The sequence below is a fragment of the Diaphorina citri genome, unplaced genomic scaffold (genome assembly GCF_000475195.1).
Source record: "Diaphorina citri unplaced genomic scaffold, Diaci psyllid genome assembly version 1.1 scaffold2357, whole genome shotgun sequence".
In the NCBI taxonomy this organism is placed as follows: domain Eukaryota; kingdom Metazoa; phylum Arthropoda; class Insecta; order Hemiptera; family Psyllidae; genus Diaphorina; species Diaphorina citri.
The window spans coordinates 2,939-10,678 of record NW_007379781.1 but is presented as its reverse complement, the minus strand read 5'-3'; the positions used below and the strand labels follow the sequence as shown (position 1 = coordinate 10,678).

The following is a 7,740-nucleotide window of genomic DNA, read 5'->3' as shown; positions in this document are numbered from 1 at the left end:
ACTCTCGAATCTTTTCCATCCATTCCTCTTTACTCAACACTTCATCACCTGTGAGAAATTGAAAAATTACATAGAAAATGAGAGTACGTAGAAAATTGGTCAAAAGAAATAGAAAATTAGTCTCAACAAATGGAAAATTAGTCTAAAGACATGGGAAATTAGTACAAAGTTACATGAAACTCATCATATTTCCACAGCTCGTTGAGTTGCAAGAAACAAGATCCGATGGATTCTTTTGTACACACAAGATTGGTATAGTTACTTGTGTTGTACACAGAGAACTCAGAGAGGATATGTATAGCCTGGCATAGGTAATAGAATATTACGTCTTGGAATGTACAATAGTTGGGCTCATGTTGTATGTCGATCGAGTTGGTGTTTGTGCTCATTACAACAAATGCAAGGGCATTGTTTTCTATCTGAAACAAAATAATAGGTGATACAGGAACCACAATGACTAATTACCTACTCATTAATGTGAGGGGGGAATGAGCATTTAGAGGGCCTTCTATGAGTCACTGTGGAGCCCCTAAAAGTCCCCCCTCCCCCTCCCAACACACAATGTGGGACTGTGGGGAGGGGGCAAAGGGTTTAGACCAGTGAATCCTAACGATTTGTTGAACATACTGTGACTGGAACGTGACCTGGAAGGATAGTGTAAAGTGAAAGGAACATTACCAACTTACCAAAACCTACAAGTGAACAGATGGAAGCTAGGGTAGGTCTTCTCGTCACACACACCTTGTGATTTGGTTTTGATACCTTCTGAACTGTTGAGATGAGATGGACACTGATGAAAATGGTAAAAGAATAGAGAGTTAAAAATTAACTATTTCTTATCACAAAACAAGTCTCTAGCTTCACAAATTGAGAGATTTCTTGGGTATTTTAATGCAAATTGCAAAAGTTGGAAAATGAAGAAACTTTTTTTCTAGTCACTCGTCAGCTGACAAACAAAAAAGTCAGACGATTTTGTTTACATACGAGAACATAGCTCTCTTTCGATTCACTTCCAGCAACTTTTTGATGAATGAGAAGCGAGCCATCACTGGAGGTAGAAATCGTGAGCTCTCTTCCAGCGCGGGAAAACTCAAATTGCTAAAATTTAAGTTGCTGAAGTAGAAGCGAAAGATGGCCTATTTCACACATGTGCAAATATACAGGTTTTTTTTTGATAAGTGGATTTGTGATAAGGATAAGCTGGATAAGGTACCTACGTTTGATAAGATAAGAGATAACTGCCGACAATACTGTCATACTCGCGATATAATTGGGCAATTAGCCATGAAGGACTTCTGACAAACTACCTATCTAGTTTCCATTCACAGGTTGTCACGCAAACGTAAATAATAGGTAAGTAGATTTCCAAGTATTTTAAGTAGATCTCCAAGTGAAGACTTGAAGTGGTTTTTAGAGTGTTTGACTGCATGTCTTATTTTTCGTTCAAGATATTTAAAATAGGTAAAACCCAAAAGTACTGAATTATATCCAAAGGTAATTATGCAGAAGTCACATCCGTGGAAAAGAGATCACTGCAGAGTTCTGACTTTAATTTCAGGAATGCGGATTCGCAATTTGAAGACCAAAACCATTTTTGGTTTTTCTTGAGAAGACAACGTAGTGGATAAGACATGGTCGAAAAATCGGGAATAAATCGAGAGTAATATGTAACAAGACCCATGAATTGTTTGACTTGTTCAGCTCCCTCTCTGTGATAACTCCCAATATTTCAATCTGGTTTTTCGGAAAACAAGAGTTCCTAGTAGAGTATTTAAGATTACCAAGGTGCGACACGAAACTTTTGGCTAAGACCGGTGCAACAGGCATTTTACCGCTTTTTGGCGGTTTTCGGTGTAATTTAACAATATCTCGGGAACGGTATAAGCTAAAGACTTGAAAGAGACTTGAAATTTGGTATGTAGCTGTCAAATGTGACAAGGATGCGACACGAAACTTTTGGTTAGGATCGGTGCAACGGTTGGCGGCATTTTACAGCATGCAGCTGTCAAATGTGACAAGGATGCGACACGAAACTTTTGGTTAAGACCGGTGCAACGCTTGGCGGCATTTTACCGCTTTTTCAGTGTGACAAGGATGCGACACGAAACTTTTGGTTAAGATCGGTGCAACGGTTGGCGGCATTTTACCGCTTTTTGGCGGGACAAGGATGCGACACGAAACTTTTGAGATCGGTGCAACGGTTGGCGGCATTTTACCGCTTTTTGGCGGTTTTCGGTGTAATTTAACAATATCTCGGGAACGGCAAAAGCTAAAGACTTGAAATTTGGTATGTAGTTCACAAATGTGACAAGGATGCAACACAAAACGTTTGGTTAAAATAGGTGCTGCGATGGGCGGAATTTGACCGCTTTTTGGCGATAAGCTAAAGACTTGAAATTTTGTATGTAGTTCACAAATGTGACAAGGATGCAACACAAAACGTTTGGTTAAAATAGGTGCTGCGGTGGGCGGAATTTGACCGCTTTTTGGCAGTTTTCAGCTATACTGACTAAACGGTTAGAGATATTGTAAATGTTACAACAGAACACCCTAATAAGCACCATTCAATAGGATAAGGAAAGTCGTGTGATGTGCACACCAGATTTTTTACATGGGAATCGACCATTTATTAATTTTTACCCATTTGCAACTGCTCCATTTCCCATATTGTAAATGTTACAACAGAACACCCTAATAAGCACCATTCAATAGGATAAGGAAAGTCGTGTGATGTTCACACCAGATTTTTTTTACATGGGAATCGACCATTTATTAATTTTTACCCATTTGCAACTGCTCCATTTCCTGCTAGGGTAAACTTTATCCTAAAAAGATATGGTTCGTTCTTGAGTGGCTGGCTTTCTCCTATCCTGTCCTCATACTATTTTTGATTTTGAGACAATAAGACCTGCATTTTAACAAATCCGAACTAGTGCTTATTAGACAAATGTGCTACCAACCAAGCTAACTAGGCTGGCCTACTTACTTAAACTAAAATTCTTCAAATCCTAAAAAGATATGGTTCGTTCTTGAGTGGCTGGCTTTCTCCTATCCTGTCCTCATACTATTTTCGATTTTGAGACAATAAGACCTGCATTTTAACAAATCCAAACTAGTGCTTATTAGACAAATATTCTACCAACCAAGCTAACTAGGCTGGCCTACTTACTTAAACTTGATCGTGGTTCCCATTCCAGGGACTATGTACATGCTACTTGTAGTCATGTTCTTTATCACGAATGTCTGCAACAACCATGCATTTGACTTTAACATTGCTATGCCGCTACATATGATATTCCGTAATTTCTACGAGTAATTTGATACATTCTCCCAGTTTGCATTCATAGCACTTCATGGCTTCGTATTCACATCCAAATTTGGCACCGCCAAACCTCATATCAAAGTTTGGTAAGTCTCCTTCTTAAAGAAAAAAAAGCATAGATTTATAGAGAGAAATAATCGATAAAATTTACTGACAAACTGCCCAAAGTTAACGGTTGCCAAAATGACACAGCATGCATCTCAGATAATTATTCACATTTTTTACTGTATCACTTTTTTTAAGATGTTGTTTAGAGAGAACTGTAATTTATTGCTAAGGTCTTACTGTCCCAAAGACAGGATAGAACAAGCTGGGCCTGTCCCTCCGGGAATTTTTAGCCCCTAGTTTATTTGATCGTGGTTCCCATTCCAGGGACTATGTACATGCTACTTGTAGTCATGTTCTTTATCACGAATGTCTGCAACAACCATGCATTTGTTGCTATGCCCCTACATATGATATTCCGTAATTTCTACAAGTAGGTAATTTGACTTTTCAGGTTCATCTTAGCACTATAAATGAGACTTGTTCCTATTGCATCTTTATTTTAGCTAGGTTATTGTAATGTAGGGACCCTATGGATACACAGAGCAGCTGTGCTACTTTTCCCTTGTCTGTAACATTTTTCATATTACAGATTGCAGTAGTTCTGGAAACGTTCCAAATAACTTGAGAATTTTTCCTTCTCGGCATCATAGTTTTCAAAAGGAACAATGCTTGAAAAATTAGGCTGAGTAGGTTTCAATTGTGCTACCAGTTGAGTAATGAAGTTATTCTGTTGCTGTTGAAATGCATTGAGAATTTCCTGTAGTTGTAAAGGATCCATGTTTGAAAAGTTGAATGTAAAAAATTGAATAATCTTACGTATCTTGAAATTCAATGTTGTGTACACACATCCTTGTTGAAATCGACGCCAAATCCTTGTAATGTTGTTCTCCTCGTCGCCAAACTATTGTATCTTTTGATTGTAAATGTATGTAAGGATTGAATAAAGGACAAGGGAAGGGTTTGTATTATAAGGAGAAGGTTTATTGAAAGCAGAGAAATGTGAACAGAGAAATTTGTACAGGATGAAAAAAAGATGTATCAGAACTGGGAGAGTTTTTCCAGTTGTTGATTTCGTTGCTAGGAGACAATATTACTGGGTGGTTGTTGTTTTTGTAATACTGTGTGTATCAAAATATACCACAATTTTCCAGGGACTACATGCTACATGTAGTCATGTTCTTTATCACCAATGTCTGCAATAACCATGCATTTGACTTTAACATTGCTATGCCGCTACATTATGATATTCTGTAATTTGACTTTTCAGGTTCATCTTAGCACTATAAATGAGACTTGTTTCTATTGTATCTTTATTTTCCAGGGACTACATGCTCTTTAGGTACCGTTTTGGATGTTTTTGAGTGCGCCAATGTACTTTTTGGGTACTTTTACATCGGAATAGGACTCTATCTTGAAAAAAATTGTCATTTGGTTGAGCCCCTATAATTTTCGCGGGCAGCCATTTTTTCGTGATGACGTCAGTTCATGTGTCAGTTCGTGATGACGTCAGTTCATGTGTAAACCATGGCTGTTTCAACGTTATTTTTTTGTGACCTTTTAGCGACATTTTAGGGGATTTAGGTACCGTTTTGGATGTTTTTGAGTGCGCCAATGTACTTTTTGGGTACTTTTACATCGGAATAGGACTCTATCTCGAAAAAAAATTGTCATTTGGTTGAGCTTCTATAATTTTCGCGGGCAGCCATTTTTTCGTGATGACGTCAGTTCATGTGTCAGTTCGTGATGACGTCAGTTCATGTGTAAACCATGGCTGTTTCAACGTTATTTTTTTGTGACCTTTTAGCGACATTTTAGGGGATTTAGGTACCGTTTTGGATGTTTTTGAGTGCGCCAATGCACTTTTTGGGTACTTTTTCATCGGAATAGGACTCTATCTCGAAAAAAATTGTCATTTGGTTTAGCCCCTATAATTTTCGCGGGCAGCCATTTTTTCGTGATGACGTCAGTTCATGTGTCAGTTCGTGATGACGTCAGTTCATGTGTAAACCATGGCTGTTTCAACGTTATTTTTTTTTGCGACCTTTTAGCGACATTTTAGGGGATTTAGGTACCGTTTTGGATGTTTTTGAGTGCGCCAATGTACTTTTTGGGTACTTTTACATCGGAATAGGACTCTATCTCGAAAAAAATTGTCATTTGGTTGAGCCCCTATAATTTTTGCGGGCAGCCATTTTTTCGTGATGACGTCGGTTCATGCGAGGTCGTAAACCATGGCTGCTTCAACGTTATTTTTTGCGACCTTTTAGCGACATTTTAGGGGATTTAGGTACCGTTTTGGATGTTTTTGAGTGCGCCAATGTACTTTTTGGGTACTTTTACATCGGAATAGGACTCTATCTCGAAAAAAAATTGTCATTTGGTTGAGCTTCTATAATTTTCGCGGGCAGCCATTTTTTCGTGATGACTTCAGTTCATGCGAGGTCGTAAACCATGGCTGCTTCAACGTTATTTTTTGCGACCTTTTAGCGACATTTTAGGGGATTTAGGTACCGTTTTGGATGTTTTTGAGTGCGCCAATGTACTTTTTGGGTACTTTTACATCGGAATAGGACTCTATCTCGAAAAAAAATTGTCATTTGGTTGAGCTTCTATAATTTTCGCGGGCAGCCATTTTTTCGTGATGACTTCAGTTCATGCGAGGTCGTAAACCATGGCTGTTTCAACGTTATTTTTTTTGCGACCTTTTAGCGACATTTTAGGGGATTTAGGGACCGTTTTGGATGTTTTTGAGTGCGCCAATGCACTTTTTGGGTACTTTTACATCGGAATAGGACTCTATCTCGAAAAAAATTGTCATTTGGTTGAGCCCCATGCCGCCACTGGTCGCTACTCAATTAAAGTAGCTATTCACTTGTCCTTACAAGGCTGAGTGCACCCCGAACACCAAGCATGGGGCCGAAAAAACCTCGGCCCCGCCGGGAATTGAACCTGGGACTTCCGGCTTGCAACCCTAGTGTGATACACACTCGGCCACGGAGGTTATTCTTTTGATATCAATTATTTATTGCTTCCTCAGGTATTATTATTTGTACTATCATGTCTAGTCAAGAGATCAAAAAATACGGAGTAAGCGATGAGGAGCAGCTTTCCTACAGTGAAAATCTATTCTGGTGGAGTTTGGGTGAGTACCTGAATACAGTTGAACCTCGATTATTTCAACTCCAAAATCCATTGTTTTTTTTTATCTTTCAAAGGATATCCTATCTTATCAGAGGAAAAGATCATAGAAAATGATCATTTCAACTACCCCCGGTCCCAATGAGTTGAAATAATCGAGATTCTACTGTAGCTAAAAAGCTTTTGAAGCTTTTAAAAACCAAGCACAAGTCCTCACGATGGTTGACTGCGGTTCAGGACGAGCCATTTAAACACGGCTAGAGACCATCACCCAGGTGTATGGTAGAAAGAAAAGATATCCTAAAAGATTTGTACTCGTTTCTCGATTGCAAATATTTCAACGGGTTACTTTCTGGTGTTCTCGTGTTGACCCAGCGCCTGAAATGGGAAGTATTGTGTCTCGTAGGGAGGGGGCAAAGGGTTTAGACCAGTGAATCCTAACGATTTGTTGAACATACTGTGACTGGAACGTGACCTGGAAGGATAGTGTAAATTGAGATGAACATTACCAACTTACCAAAACCTACAAGTGAACAGATGGAAACTAGGGTACCTTCTTCTCGTCACACACACCTTGTGATTTGGTTTTGATACCTTCTGAACTGTTGAGATAAGAGGGACACTGATGAAAATGGTAGAAGAATAGAGAGTTAAGAATTAACTATTTCTTATCACAAAACAAGTCTCTAGCTTCACAAATTGAGAGATTTCTTGAGTATTTTAATGCAAAAGTTGGAAAATGAAGAAACTTTTTTCTAGTCACTCACTCGTCAGCTGACAAACAAAAAAGTCAGATGATTTTGTTTACATACGAGAGCATAGCTCTCTTTCGATTCACTTCCAGCAACTTTTTATGAATGAGAAGCGAGCCATCACTGGAGGTAGAAATCGTGAGCTCTCTTCCAGCGCGGGAAAACTCAAATTGTTGAAATTTAGGGTGTGTTTATGAACAGGGCTGAGATGAGCTCGGACGACGTGAGATAACTGTCCCGGCGGCAATTTTTAAAATTCATTTTATATTTATTTTTGTTTGCTTTGTAATTTGCTTGTTTTTAATAGCTAATTTAAATGAAAAGTATAATATAAACGTGCAAACTAAAGATAAAAAGTAAAAAATGAATTCAGATTGTACAAGTTGCAGAAAAAAAAATCAAAAATTCGAATTTCCCGCCAACTTTACACACAAAAAGGCCGACGATGGCCTATCTCAGCCCTGTACATAAACACAGCCT

General features: G+C 38.6%; 1 long non-coding RNA gene across 1 annotated transcript; it reads right to left on the bottom strand.

Moving 5' to 3' along the window:
• Positions 1–301: 301 nt before the first annotated feature.
• Positions 302–952, bottom strand: LOC113471377. The gene is made up of 2 exons (XR_003394102.1): positions 687–952; positions 302–419 (listed from the first exon to the last, which is right to left on the bottom strand). It is a non-coding gene; the product is annotated as an uncharacterized LOC113471377 (long non-coding RNA).
• Between the last annotated feature and the right edge of the window lie 6,788 nt (positions 953–7,740).